Below are 16,334 nucleotides of genomic sequence, written 5' to 3' on the forward strand. Positions count from 1 at the left end.
CACAGGCAAGACTTGAGCCTAGTCCCAGACTAAAATGCCTGTTTGAGCTGTCTTAACTCAAAGCGACTTGCACAGACTTATCTTAAAATAGTTGTAGATTTAGCCTGTTCTGGATTAAACAAAGCCGATTGTAAGAGGGAGGATTAGAGCTGCTCTAGGACTAAATTGAAGCTTAAATTAAACCTTCAAAGAGGCAGGTTTAACTTCTGCTTAGTACTGTTTGTGAGGGACCATGGACTATTTGGAATATCTAAATTGAGACCAACATGCACCACAGAGGCCAGCCAGACGAGTACTTGTGGATAGGAGTAATCCATTAAATTACTTTGATGAAATAGCTTTTAAAGACCGCTTTCATATGTACAAAGAAAATGCATTAGAGATAATATCTTTGCTTCAGCGTAGACTTTCCTCTCTGTCTCAAAGAGGAAGGCCTTTACCCAATTCTCTCCAAGTTCTGATCACTTTCAGGTTTTTGGCATCGTGAAACTGGTGATTTGTGTGGTGCCAGTGAAGCAACTGTGTGTAGAGTAGTTCACAAAGTCTGCAGGGTCATTTGTGAACTGAGGAGTCTTTACATCAAGTTTCCTGATACTACTGGCCAAGCCAACTATGAAGTGCTATTCTATGAATATGGGCACTTCCCAGGAGTGATTGGCTGTATAGAGAGGATGTCATGTTCCCATCAAGTGTCCATCAACTCCTGATGCTGAGGAGTACAAGAACCGTAAAGACTGGTTTTCCATCAATGTTCAGGGTGTATGCACTCCTAATTTAGAGGTCTCAAACATTGTTGCCCGTTGGAAAGGTGCAACTCATGATTCAAGGATTTTTCTCAACTCTTCATAATGTGCTCAGTTTCAGAGAGAACAACATAGTGGACTACTATTTGGTGACAGTGGATATGGTCAGAGTAACTTTGTATTCACTCCATACATAAATCCCACAACAGCTGAGCAGCAAAGATACAACCAAGCTCATATCTGCACGAGAGGGATGGTCGAGCATATGTTTGGAGTATGGAAAAATCGATTCCACTGTTTACGCAATCCACTTCATTTCAAGCCAAGAAGATGCTGCAATGTGATCATTGCTACACACAACTACCTAAAGCAGCACTGCTGTCCTGATCCTCCAATGGAAGATCAGGATCAAGCAGATGTGGCCATAGCTGAGGCAGGCAAGCCTCATTTAGGCTTACTTACCTTACTCCAGGACTCCATAGTCTCCGACTAACTAAGCCAAATTTAAGCCATGTTCATGAAAGCTACTTAAATGTCCTAGTTAAACTAGTACACATTAAGGCCTACTCCTGGCTTAATCTAAGCCCTGTCTGTGAAACCAGGCCCATTATGTGAATTTGTAATCCTGAACATATTTACTCTTTTGCATAACAAAGGATTTGAATATTTATTGACTCAAGACATTTCAGCTTTAAGTTTTTTATTAATTTGAGAAAAAATATTGAAAAACAATTCCACTTTGACATTGTGGGGTATTGTGTGTAGGCCAGTGACCAGAAATCTACATTTAATCCATTTTAAATTCAGGCAGTAACACAACAAAGGCACTGCCTTGCACTGTATGTTTATGTATCTGTAAGGATGTTAGGGAGTTATCATATGCTGTATCTTTTAAAGTGTCTAAATAAAGCTAAAAGCATGGTAGTCCCTATAACAGCTGTTATTTTCATCCCCAACTGTCTTCCCATATAGATTTCAGCTCCTCACATGAGCAATGAAGTCCTTGCTATGGATGATTCATAGCTCCAGTCCAAACCAACCCAGGCATGCAAATTCAGAGTTAGAGGCATTGTCTCCCAAAGCCACAGAGCTGAATTTATGGTTTCAGTTGGTACTCGGGACAGGAGACACACAGGCAAGAGAGCAAATCACCTTTGCTGGCACTGCTTGGATACAGGCCAGAGGGATGTCTAAATCAAGGTGTAAATCAAAGAAAACTAGAAGAGGGGCTCATCACGGGAAATTAGCATCAAATTAGTAGTGTATCTATCTCACTAATTGAGCAATTGATTTTGATGTTTTCTTCAGAGACCCTGATCAGTGTAGAGATTTCTACAGTATAGTATAGATAGGATTTTACTCTGCAATCACTAGCAACACAAAACATTATTGAATGCAAGTAGGCCTACTGTGGGAGGCCACTATTAGTATGGAGATGTGTTACACATGTGCATACTGTGTTGTTTCTTCCTGTTTCTATGCCTGTGGATTTCCCTGTGTGCCTTTTACAGAAGGAGAATGCCTCCTTTCATAGCTAACTGAAATGTTAGCAACAACCCTGTGTGCATGTGGCAGGTTGCCATTTAGATATTTACCAGCGTTACTGTTGTATCCAAGTTCATATGGTCATAATTCAGGAGGTATGGCTCCAGTACAATGGACAGCTGTTAAATGTTGGGTGACCTGGTTTGACTCCAGCCTGCAGCTAAATCAAACTGCTGCAACTTGTCATGAGTAGGCCTATAACCGCAAGACTGGATACCAGCTAGTAGCCTCGTTGAAAACCAGGCTCCAAGGGAGGAGTGACAACAATGTGATTTGGAGGTATGGCTACACGAGACTAACCAGCTAGTTATTGCGTTCGATCACTGTCTTGTCAACACGTGGACTGAACCAGGATCATGGTACTTGGATTTCTGAATTGCCTTAAATCAAAGCAACCCAGAACCTCAACCAGTGACTCATCAGTAGAGAAAACAAAGCCAGTTAGCCTGAACATGTTGATTCTGGGAAAGCTGAGGTGATCTGTTTTATACATCCCGCTATTCCTGTTAATTTCACATGACTTGTTTTATGAGAGAGTGGCATCAGTCATTTTTTTTTTTAACAGGTGGTTAAGTGTGAAATATATTCATTCATCACAACCTTATTTGGTCAGTTTTTCCTAGCTCACGGCAGTCTATTAGCCTCGGCTGACAAGATTGTGTGTTCACGTATCTAATTAAGAAACGATTGCTATATTGTGGTGTTTTCAAGCTGTTGACTATTCCATAGCTAAAGAAATGAGTGCCACTGTACATTATAAGTGGGGTTTTCAATACTAAATGTGTATATTTGATAGGCATAAATAAACTATCCCGTATGGAGTCAGAACTAAAGAATAACGTATATTTAAAGTCCTCCAGCAATCTTCAAACTTTTACTGTTGAAAAGCGATATCCCAAGTATAAATACAGTACAGTACACTAAAGCGTAAAAAATATATATATGTTTTGAGCAAAATTATGTTTTTTAAGACACTACTGCCAACTTCAAGGAGTTGGTCTGATGGGAGTCCGTGATGTTTATCGGCCTCCCCTCTTGCTTGAGGAGCAATAGAGAACAAAAAAATCTAAATTCTCTAAAACGACGTTGGAGGCGACTTATGGTAGAGAAATGAAAATGCAATTCTCTGGCAACAGCTCTGGTGGACATTCCTTCAGTCAGCATGCCAGTTGCATGCTCCCTCAAAACTTTAGACATCTGTGTCATTGCGTTGTGTGGCAAAACTGCACATTTTAGAGTGGCCTTTTATTGTCCCCAGCACAAGGTGCACCTGTGTAATGATCATGCTGTTTAATCAGCTTCTTGATATGCCACACCTGTCAGGTGGATGGATTACCTTGGCAAAGGAGAAATGCTCACTAACAGGGATGTAAACAAATGTGTGCACAACATTTGAGAGAAATAATCTTTTGTGCATATGAAACATTTCTGGGATCTTTTATTTCAGGTCATAAAACATGGGACCAACACTTTACATGTTGCGTAAATTTTTTTGTTCAGTATATATAAAACACAGAAACATCACATTTTTGACTGCACTGGGCCTTTAAGTAAATCAGGTGTTAAATGAGGTGAAAAGGAGACTGGAGTGCCACTTTAACTACCCTCTGTGAATTGAAAAAGGCAAATGTGTTTTGGTTGCAGGAGGGAAGCCAAGGAAGAATGCTGACTTTTGGGAAGTGACAAGCGAGTGCCTGGGAGTGCCAGTGTTGTGGAGTGGAATAGCCATCATACCCATCATTACATTATTTCATCCTCATATAGGTCTCAGCTGATCCCCTCTGATGAGGACACCTTAATCCTACAAGAAACCCACTTCTTATATGACAGTCGTCTCGACTTCATTGAATTTCCTCTGAAAAAGCTCATTATAAGTCTTCCTCCTACAGCGTGCCAAGGACTTTTGCTCGATAAAATGGGGTGCAATTTTAAAAAAGCCTCTTTAAGCCATGGAAAATCTCCTGTAAAATGGGAGAGTTAACGGGCTTCTGTAGTTATCATCCTCCCATCTACTACTGTTACCCGTAGAGCCTTTCTGACAGAGAGCAAAGCATCTGGAACTTAATAACCAGGAGACACTATACAGTCTGGGTGTTCAGGGTTGTCCTGTCCCCCCTGACTAAAGAACACACTGTTCCTCCACTTAGAGAAAGACACTAAGTTTACACCTTTACAGTTAACACTAACTGATATACAATAATACACACATTAAGGCAGATAACTCTGGAGCATCATCCATTCATTTGTCATTATTAAATTGGTTTCTAAAGGTGTCAAGTGTCGCAGAACATTCCTTTTAGGAACAAAGATTTTATAATTATTTATAATGATATTCTGCCTGGCACTTCCTGAACTGCGACACACCCATATCTTTTAAATTATTTTTAAGAAACCACAAGCAATCAAGTCCTAAAACATCATCTGAACACAATTACAGTTTGTCATATAGACTTATAAATTAGTTTCAATTCCCTAATATCATTAAAACCAACCAGATTAATTAGTCATTAACCATCTGCCTCAAATAAAGAATTGGGAAATGGGCTAGGCCTTTTTCAGGCCTTACCTGAATCTCCATTCATGTTCCATTGTTGGCCCATGTCTGAGCTAAAACACATTTTCTGATGTCTCTTATTCACAGAGTGTCAAGGCTCAGTAGAAGACCCAGATGCAGACAGTTTCAAAGTAACAAAAGTTTATTACAAAAACAGGGGCAGGCAAACGACAGGTCAAGGGCAGTCAGAGGTCAGTAATCCAGGGAGGTGTGACAAGGTACAGAACGGCAGGCAGGGTCAGGGCAGGCAGAATGGTCAAAACCAGGAAAACAGGAACTAGAGAAAAGACAGGCGCAAGGGAAAACCGCTGGTAGGTTTGACGAAACAAAACAAACTGGCAACAGAAAAACAGAGAACACAGGTATAAATACACTGGGGATAATGGGGAAGATGTGCGACACCTGGAGGGGGGTGGAGACAAGCACAAAGACAGGTGAAACAGATCAGGGTGTGACACAGAGGTGTTCTTGAAGAAATATGTACAATATTAAGGTATTGTTCTTTTCACATTACCTCCTTTAAAATGTCCATACTCATTGCGTATTTGATATTCCCCTATTCATTGCATAGTTTAACACCTCTCAACCAAACAGTGAACCAATCCAAATATGGTGTCCTTTATCCAGGCTGTGTTTATATAGAAACCACAAGATGGAAAATAGAGAAGCCAGACAGACCTGGTCTGAGCAGGGCTGATTTCCAGAGGGCTCACAAACAGCTACTATGAAATAGGCTCACTGCCTCAGACATGACGTGTTGTATAGAGAACCCGGCCATAGAGAAGACTTCCAATCTCCTTTGACGAGCTGCCTTGGCGGACTAGAGGAATTTGATGGATGATCGTGAAATGACATAACGTTATATGCTGATGTCTGTCAGGTCACAGGTTTATACGGTTTACACAGCACAGCCAGGAACTCACTTTTGTGAGATCAAACAAAATACCGTAGAGGATGTGGACAACTTCTGGGATTGATAGGGGAACAGTTGTCACTCTCGCTAAGAGTTTGCTTTCGGTACATACATTGTCTTCATGAAAGTATTCAGACCCCTTGACTTTTTTCACATTTTGTCAGGTTACATCCTTATTCTAAAATTGATTAAATTGTTATTTTTTTCTCAACAGTCTACACACAATACCCCATAATGATAAAGCAAAAACAGGATTTTAGAAATGTTTGCAAAACTGAAATATCACATTTACATAAATATTCAGACCCTTTACTGAAGCAACTGGCAGCGAGTACAGCCTCGAGTCTTCTTGGGTATGACGCTACAAGCTTGGCACTGTCACGGCTGTCTGAAGAATGGGACCAAAGCGCAGCGTGTGTATTTTATTTAAACTGTGAAACTATGCCCGACATACAAATACAGTCATAAACAAAACAACAAACCGTGACAAAGAGGTGCAACATACACTTACTCAAAATACAATCTCCCACAAACCCAGGTGGGAAAAACAACTACTTAAGTATGATCTCCAATTAGAGACAAAGATGACCAGCTACCTCTAATTGGAGATCATCCCCCCCCCCAAAAAAACATAGAAATACAGAAACAAGAACCTGACAAAATGTAACAAAAAAAGGGAGGGTTATGGTGGGTGTCTAATGTCGGGGGCGGCTCTGGTGCAGGACGAAGAACCCTCTCATCCTGCTTATCCGCCAGCATAGGAGGCGGCTCGGGTGCAGGACGACGAACCCTCTCCTCCTGCGAATCCAGCATCATAGGAGGCGGCTCCGGTTTGGGGCGTAGCCCCCGCTTCTCCCGCTGATCCCTCCGCTTTTGTGTCACCGGACCGTGGATCATCGGAGGAGGAACCGGACTGCGGTTTATCGCCAGAGGCTCTGGACTGCAGACCGCCGCCGGAGACTCCGGACTGGGGGACGTCGCCAGAGGCTCCAGACTGGGGGACGTCGCCGGAGGTTCCGGACTGGGGGATGTCGCCGGAGGCTCCGGACTGGGGGACGTCGCCGGAGGCTCCAGACTGGGGGACGTCGCCGGAGGTTCCGGCCTGGGGGACGTCGCCGGAGGTTCCGGCCTGGGGGACGTCGCCGGAGGCTCCGGATTGTGGGCCGTCGCCGGAGGCTCTGGACTGTGGGCCGTCGCCGGAGGCTCCGGACTGTGGGCCGTCGCCGGAGGCTTCGGACTGTGGGACGTCGCCGAAGGCTCCTGACTGTGAACTGTCGCCAGAAGCTCCGGACTGGGAACTGTCGCCGGAAGCTCCGGACTGGGAACTGTCGCCGGAAGCTCCGGACTGGGAACTGTCGCCGGAAGCTCTGGAATGGGAATGCGCACTGGAGGCCTGATGCGTGGGGCTGGCATATGTGGCGCCAGACTGGTAACACGCACCTCAGGGCGAGTACGGGGAGCAGGAACAGGACACCCCAGACTGGCCAGGCACACTGGAGGCCTGATGCGTGGGGCTGGCACAGGTGGCCCCAGACTGGTGACCCGCACTTCAGGGCGAGTGCAAGGAGCAGGAACAGGGCGTACTGGGCTGTGGAGGCGTACTGGAGGTCTGGAGCGTAGGGCTGGCACAATCCGTCCTGGCTAGATGCTCACTTTAGCCCGGCAAGTGCGGGGCGCTGGCACAGGACGCACTGGGCTGTGAATGCGCACTGGAGATACCATGCATATCACCGCAAAACATGGTGCCTGACAGGTCACACGCTCCCCACGGTAAGTACGGAGAGTTGGCACAGGACCTACTGGGCTGTGAATGCGCACTGGAAACATGGTGCGTATAGCCGGCCTCATTTGTACCGGAACTTTAACACACTTCTTGGGATGAGTACGGGGAGCTGACTCAGGTGGCATCTGACGGCTAACATGCTCCTCAGGGAAAATGCCGTACATACTACGCCAAACCAACAGCTCTCTCATCACCCCCCTCCACTATCTCACAGTAGTCCTCGCTCAGTCTCTCCCAATATTCCTCTTCGCTCTCAGACTCACCCCTCGGCTTCGCCGACCAACCCGTGTGCCTCCCCCCCAAAAATTTTTCTTGGGGCTGCCTCTCGTGCTTCCGTTGTTGCCGTGCTAGTTCCTCGTATCGTCGCCGCTCTGCTCTCACTGCTTTAATCTCCTCCTTCGGACGGCGATACTCCCCAGCCTGCCTCCAGGGGCCTTTCTGTCACGATTCCTACCGACGGTGGCGCCCCCTCCTGCTCGGGTGGCGCTCGGCGGTCGTCGTCACCGGCCTATTAGCTACCACCGATTCCCTTTTTGTTTTTCCCTTTTTTTATGTTTTCTCACCTGCCCTGAGTTAGGTAATTAAGAGGGCTATTTAGTTCAGCTGGCCCGCACCCTATTGTGCGGGATTGTTTTTCTGTATGTCAACTGCGTTTGTTGACTGTGCTTGTTCATTGTATTTTTTCCCTGTTGTTGGGAGACCTCTTATTTTGTACGGGTGGTTCTTAATTAAAATTACCACACAGTGTTCGCTGCTTCCTGCGCTTCTTTCCGCCACACCACAGACAAGACATTACAGAATCCCGCACCACCAGAAGGAGCATGAAATCAGCGGGAGCAGCGGGCACTCCACTACCCTCAATGGAGGAACGTGTCCAGCACAATACATCGGTCCTGCATCGCATCGGATCCGCCATGGACCAGATGATGGAGAGGATGGAACGATGGGAGAGGAGTGGTATCCTCTCTCCACCTACACCCCCCCCCCCGATACAACCATCTCCTCCTCCTACGACGTCTGGCTCTGGCGCGCTTCGCCTGGCACTCCCGAGGGAGTACGATGGGACGGCGGCTGGGTGCAAGGGGTTTCTTCTCCAGCTAGAGTTGTACCTGGCCACCGTCAGACCTGCTCCTACAGGAGAGGAGAGCGTAAGTGCCCTCGTTTCCTGCCTGACGGGCCGAGCTCTGGAGTGGGCTAATGCGGTCTGGAACGCTCCAGACTCGGCGAGGGACCACTACCCAGAGTTTACCCGCCGCTTTCGGGCTGTTTTCGACCACCCCCCCGAAGGTAAAGCGGCGGGTGAACGGCTGTTCCACCTCAGGCAGGAGACGAGGAGCGCTCAAGACTTCGCGCTGGAGTTTAGGACCTTGGCTGCTGGAGCGGGGTGGAATGACAGGGCCCTCATAGACCACTACCGGTGTAGTCTCCGGGCGGACGTCCGCAGGGAGCTGGCCTGTAGGGACACCAATCTATCCCTGGACGAACTCATTGACATGTCCATACGGTTGGACAATTTGCTGGCTGCCCGCGGGCGTTCGGAGAGGGTCCTGCCCGTTCCACCCCCGTGCACCCCCGCCCCTACCCCTATGGAGGTAGGGGGGGCCGTGCCAAGGGGCACCGGAGGAGGTGGCTCCTCCTGCACCAGCTGTGGTCGGAGAGGACACACGGCCGACCGGTGCTGGAGGAGCCAGTCTGGGAGTCGAGAAGGCAGGCAGAACACTTCTCGGTCACCTCAGGTGAGTCAGCACCAGATTCGCCCAGAACCCCCTGTTGGTCATGTGTTTTTGCCTGTTTCATTTTCTAAATTTTTTCCCTCTTCCCAGCATAGGGCGCTAGTCGATTCAGGCGCAGCTGGGAACTTTATGGACCGTGGACTTGCCATTAAGCTGGGCATTCCACGGGTGCCGATAGATTCCCCCTTCCCCGTGCACTCCTTAGATAGCCGACCATTAGGGTCAGGGCTAGTCAGGGAGTCTACGGTGCCGCTGGACATGGTACCGCTGGGGAATCATAGGGAAAGCATTAACTTTTTCCTTATTGATTCACCTGCGTTTCCAGTGGTGCTGGGGGTCCCCTGGCTGGCTGGTCACAATCCCCTCATTTCATGGAAACAGGGGGTTCTCCAGGGGTGGTCGGAGGAGTGTTCAGGGAAATGTCTAGGAGTTTCCATAGGTGCCACGTCGGTGGAGAGTCCAGACCAGGTGTCCACCGTGCGCATTCCCCCTGAATACGCCGATTTGGCGATCGCTTTTTGTAAAAAGAGAGCGACTAAATTACCACCTCATCGACAGGGGGATTGTGCGATAGATCTCCAGGTTAACGCTGCGCTTCCCAGGAGTCACGTGTACCCCTTGTCACAAGAGGAGACGGCGGCTATGGAGACATACGTCACGGAATCCTTGGGACAGGGGTACATTCGGCCCTCCATCTCACCCGCTTCCTCGAGTTTCTTTTTTGTGAAGAAAAAGGAGGGAGGTCTGCGTCCGTGCATTGATTATAGAGGTCTAAACGCGATCACGGTGGGGTTTAGTTACCCACTACCTCTTATCGCTACGGCGGTGGAATCATTTCACGGAGCACAGTTCTTCACAAAATTGGATCTCAGGAGCGCGTATAACCTGGTGCGTATCAAGAAGGGAGACGAGTGGAAAACCGCCTTTAGTACCACATCAGGCCATTATGAGTACCTCGTCATGCCGTATGGGTTGAAAAATGCTCCAGCCGTCTTTCAATCCTTTGTTGACGAGATTCTCAGGGACCTGCACGGGCAGGGCGTGATTGTCTATATCGATGACATTCTGATATATTCCGCCACCCGCTCCGCGCATGTGTCCCTGGTGCGCAGGGTGCTTGGTAGACTGCTGGAGCATGACCTATACGTTAAGGCTGAGAAGTGTGAGTTTTTCAAACGAGCCGTCTCCTTTCTGGGTTATCGCATTTCCACCACGGGGGTGGTGATGGAGTGTGACCGCGTTAAGGCCGTGCGTAATTGGCCGACTCCAACCACGGTGAAGGAGGTGCAGCGGTTCTTGGGCTTTGCCAACTACTACCGGAGGTTTATCCGGGGGTTTGGCCAGGTAGCGGCTCCCATTACCTCACTGCTGAAGGGGGGGCCGGCGCGTTTGAGATGGTCGACGGAGGCGGACGGAGCCTTCAAGAAGTTGAAGACCCTGTTCACCGACGCGCCCGTGTTGGCGCACCCGGACCCATCTTTAGCTTTCGTGGTAGAGGTGGACGCATCCGAGGCTGGGGTGGGTGCCGTGCTATCACAGCGCTCGGGTGCGCCACCGAAACTCCGCCCCTGCGCTTTCTTCTCAAGGAAGCTCAGTTCGGCGGAGCGTAACTACGATGTGGGGGACAGGGAGTTGCTAGCGGTAGTCAAAGCCTTGAGGGTGTGGCGACACTGGCTTGAGGGGGCTAAGCACCCCTTTCTCATCTGGACCGACCACCGAAACCTGGAGTACATCCGGGCAGCGAGGAGACTGAATCCACGTCAGGCAAGGTGGGCCATGTTCTTCGCCCGGTTTAGGTTTACCATCTCATATAGACCGGGTTCCCTTAATACTAAAGCCGACGCGCTGTCCCGTCTGTATGACACGGATGACCGCCCCATCGATCCAACTCCCATCATTCCAGCGTCTAGGCTGGTGGCACCAGTGGTGTGGGAGGTGGACGCGGACATCGAGCGGGCACTGGTGTTGGATCCTGCGCCTGCGCAGGTGCCCGTGGGGCGCATGTATGTGCCGCTCGATGTTCGCGATCGGTTGATTCGGTGGGCGCACACGCTACCTGCGGCGGGTCATCCTGGTGTAGAGAGGACAGGGCGGAGTCTAAGGGGGAAGTATTGGTCGCCCACCTTGGCTAAGGACGTGAGGTCATATGTCTCTTCCTGTTCGGTCTGTGCCCAGAGTAAGGCTCCTAGGCATTTACCGAGAGGGAAGTTACAGCCCCTCCCCGTTCCGCAACGGCCATGGTCGCACCTGTCTATCGACTTCCTGACAGATCTTCCCCCCTCTCAGGGGAACACTGCGATTCTGGTGGTTGTGGATCGGTTTTCTAAGTCCTGCCGTCTCCTCCCCTTGCCCGGTCTCCCTACGGCCCTGCAGACTGCGGAGGCCCTATTTACCCACGTCTTCCGGCACTACGGGGTGCCGGAGGATATTGTCTCTGATCGGGGTTCCCAGTTCACATCCAGGGTCTGGAAGGCGTTTATGGAGCGGCTGGGGGTCTCGGTCAGTTTAACCTCCGGTTATCACCCCGAGAGCAATGGGCAGGCGGAGAGGGTGAACCAGGAGGTGGGCAGGTTCCTGAGGTCGTATTGCCGGGACCGGCCAGGGGAGTGGGCGAGGTATATTCCTTGGGCAGAGTTAGCCCAGAACTCACTTCGCCACTCCTCTACTAACATGTCACCCTTCCAGTGTGTGCTAGGGTACCAGCCGGTCCTGGCCCCATGGCACCAGAGCCAGACCGAGGCTCCTGCGGTGGAGGACTGGGTTCAGCACTCCAAGGAGACCTGGAAAGCAGTACAGGACTCACTGAAGGAGGCCAGTGCTAGGCAGAAAAGGAGTGCTGACCGCCACCGCAGTGAGGCGCCGGTGTTCGCACCGGGTGACAGGGTCTGGCTCTCGACCCGGAACCTGTCTCTCCGCGTGCCCTGCCGGAAGCTGGGGCCGCAGTGTGTGGGGCCCTTCAAAGTCCTGAGGAGGATAAACGAGGTGTGTTATCGGTTGCAACTCCCTTCCTATTACCGTATTAACCCCTCGTTTCATGTGTCTCTCCTCAGGCCGGTGGTGGCTGGTCCCCTACAAGAAGATGAGGTGCCGGAGGTCCCTCCACCCCCCCTGGACATCGGGGGGTCCCCGGCGTACAGCGTAAGGGCCATTCTGGACTCGAGACGCCGGGCGGGGGGCCTGCAGTACCTTGTGGACTGGGAGGGGTACGGTCCGGAGGAGAGGTGCTGGGTGCCGGCGGAGGACGTCTTGGACCCATCCATGTTGAAGGAGTTCCACCGCCTCCGTCCGGATCGCCCTGCGCCTCGTCCTCCGGGTCGGCCTCGAGGCCGGTGTCGGCGCGCTGCAGGGGCGTCAGGAGGGGGGTACTGTCACGATTCCTACCGACGGTGGCGCCCCCTCCTGCTCGGGTGGCGCTCGGCGGTCGTCGTCACCGGCCTATTAGCTACCACCGATTCCCTTTTTGTTTTTCCCTTTTTTTTATGTTTTCTCACCTGCCCTGAGTTAGGTAATTAAGAGGGCTATTTAGTTCAGCTGGCCCGCACCCTATTGTGCGGGATTGTTTTTCTGTATGTCAACTGCGTTTGTTGACTGTGCTTGTTCATTGTATTTTTTCCCTGTTGTTGGGAGACCTCTTATTTTGTACGGGTGGTTCTTAATTAAAATTACCACACAGTGTTCGCTGCTTCCTGCGCTTCTTTCCGCCACACCACAGACAAGACATTACACTTTCCCATCCAGGATTTCCTCCCAAGTCCATTTGTCCTGACCACGCTGCTTGGTTCTTTGGTGGTGGGAGATTCTGTCACGGCTGTCTGAAGAATGGGACCAAAGCGCAGCGTGTGTATCGTTCCACATTTTATTTAAACTGTGAAACTATGCCCGACATACAAATACATTCATAAACAAAACAACAAACCGTGACGAAGAGGTGCAACATACACTTACTCAAAATACAATCTCCCACAAACCCAGGTGGGAAAAACAACTACTTAAGTATGATCTCCAATTAGAGACAACGATGACCAGCGGCCTCTAATTGGAGATCATCCCCCCAAAAAACAACATAGAAATACAGAAACAAGAACATGACAACATAGAAAATCTAAACTAGACACAACCCCGTCACGCCCTGACCTACTCTACCATAAAAGCTTCTATGGTCAGGACGTGACAGGCACACCTATATTTGGGGAGTATCTAGCTACTCATGCGTTGTCTTGGCTGTGTGCTTAGGGTCGTTGCCCTATTGGAAGGTGAACATTCACCCAAGTCTGAAGTCCTGAGCGTTCTGGAGCAGGTTTTCATCAAGGATCTCTCTGTTCTTTGACCCGTTCATCTTTCCCTCGATCCTCACTAGTCTCCCAGTTCCTGCCGCTGAAAAACATCCCCATAGCATGATGCTGCCACCACCATGCTTCACAGTAGGGATGGTGCCAGGTTTCTTCCAGAAGTGACGCTTTGCATTCAGGCCAAGGAGTTCAATCTTGGTTTCATCAGACCAGAGAATCTTGTTTCTCATGGTCTGAGAGTCTTTAGGTGCCTTTTGGAAAACTCCAAGCGGGCTTGCCAATCTACCATGAAGGCCTGATTGGCGGAGTGCTGCAGAGATGGTTTTCCTTCTGGAAGGTTCTCCCATTTCCACAGAGGAACTCTGGATCTCTGTCAGAGTGACCATCGAGTTCTTGGTCACCTCCCTGACCAAGGCCCTTCTCCCCCGATTGCTCAGTTTGATCGGGCAGCCAGCTCTAGGAAGAGTCTGGGGTTCCAATCTTCTTCCATTTAAAAATGTATTGGGGACTTTCAATGCTGCAAAAAAGTTTTGGTACCCTTCCCCAGATCTGTACACAATCCTGTCTTGGAGCTCTATGGACAATTCCTTCGACCTCATGGCTTGGTTTTTGCTCTGACATGCACTATCAACTGTGAGACCATATATAGACAGGTGTGCTCCTTTCCAAATCATGTCCAATCAATTGAATTTACCACAGGTGGACTCCAATCAAGTTGTAGAAACATCTCAAGGATGATCAATGGAAACAGGATGGACCTGAGCACAATTTCGAGTCTCATAGCAAATGGTCTGAATACTTATGTAAATACAGTATTTTTGTTTTATATTTGTAATACATTTCCAAAAATGTCTAAAAACCTGTTTTCGCTTAGTCTTTTATGGCGTATTGTGTGTAGATTGATGAGGGGGAAAAAATATGTCAATCCATTTTAGAATAATAAGGCTTTAACGTAACAAAATGTGGAAAAAGGAAAGGGGTCTGAATACTTTCTGAATGCACTGAATGCCTAAGGAACTTGTCCAAAGTGTTTGAAATACAACTCAGTGATCAGGCCAAGGACAAGTTACAGAGTTAGTATATATTCACAGGACTTGTGGTTTACCTCCCTCTTCATCTTCATCTTGCCTCTCTAGGGCTAGCTCAACTATCGTTGTACTAAGTGATTTAGCAGAAGGAAGCTGGTTGTCTACAGTGCTAGTCGGAGAGAGAGGTATGCCACTAAAGTTTTTGATCACGTATTCAAGTCAAAGTCTCCACAACTGTCCAACCAAGTAAGTAGAATGGTTTTCTGCATTTTCCTATTTTTTCTACATTTGACACCTTAGTCATTTAGCAGAAACTTTTGTCCAGAACAACTTACAGGAGTGAGTAAATACATTTTCATACTTTTTATTTGTCCCCCGTGGGAATCGAACCCACAACCCTGGCGTTGCAAGCTCCATGCTCTACCAAATGATTGCCATTCTGAGGTTTTCTCTGGGGGGCTTAGGTGAAGAAATACTTGAAGTGATTTGTGACGAATGCTTGTACTCGTCTCGAGGGAGGATGTTCAGATTGGCCATGGTAGAAAAGTTGAAGAGTTCACTGGCTCCTATCATAACACGTAAGGCCCAGTACATCACTGGGGCCAAGCTTCCTTCCATCCAAGACCTATATACTAGGAGGTGTCAGGGGAAGGCCCAAAAAATGGTCAAAGACTCCAGTCATCTAAGTCATAGACTGTTCTCTCTGCTACCGCACGGCAAGTGGTACTGGAGCGCCAAGTCTAGGACCAAAAAGCTCCTTAACAGCTTCTACCCCCAAGCTATAAGACTGCTGAACAATTAATCAAATGGCCATCCGGACTATTTACATTGACACCCCCCCTTCGTTTTTACACTGCTGCTACTCGCTGTTTATTATCTATGCATAGTCACTTCACCCCTACCTACATGTACAAATTACCTCAACTAACCTGTACCCCCGTACATTGACTCGGTACCGGTACCCCCTGTATATAGCCTCGTTATCATTATTGTTATTTTATTGTGTTACTCTTCATTTTATTTTAAACTTTAGTTTATTTTGTAAATAATTCTTAACTCTATTTCTTGAACTGCATTGTTGGTTAAGGGCTTGTAAGTAAGCATCTACACCTGTTGTATTCGGCGCATGTGACAAATAACATTTCATTTGATTTGACATGATCTAGAAAAACCCATCTTCTTTTGAAGAGCACTGTTAAAGTTTGCTTAACAGTGCTCAGATCTAAAGTGCCCACTGTTCACCCTCCTCAGTTGCTTCCCCATCCAGCAATGTGTTTGATGAGCACATGCTCTTCATGTGTGCAGTCCTGTCCACACAGACAGGTAAAGATATGTGGACCTGGCTCACGGAAGCAAGCCAGGAGTACTGTACACAAGGTTTGTGTGTGAATTTATAGCCACTGCTGTGTTGTGCTTCTGATGGTGAAAAACAGATGACATTCCCCCCAATAGAGAAAGAAAGTATGTCACGGGATTGTAAGTTAATGGAGCACATCCTTAGCGTTTGTGTAAATCAAGATGAATTAGTAGAAACCCTCAAGAAAGTTGTGTGAACTTTTGAGCAGGCTATAGATTTATATGGCATGCATTCATTGCATTTAGAATGGAAACCTTTCAGAGAGTTAAAGCGTGTTCATCTCATGAAGATCAAAGCAATGAAAACTGTGAGAAAACTGTACAGAGCCTGAGCATTAATCAAACCTAAGATAACTTTCCAGGGGTGTTACCAGTGAATTTGTGTAGATG

Source organism: Salmo salar, chromosome 09 (genome assembly GCF_965601325.2).
Source record: "Salmo salar chromosome 09, fSalSal1, whole genome shotgun sequence".
NCBI lineage: Eukaryota > Metazoa > Chordata > Actinopteri > Salmoniformes > Salmonidae > Salmo > Salmo salar.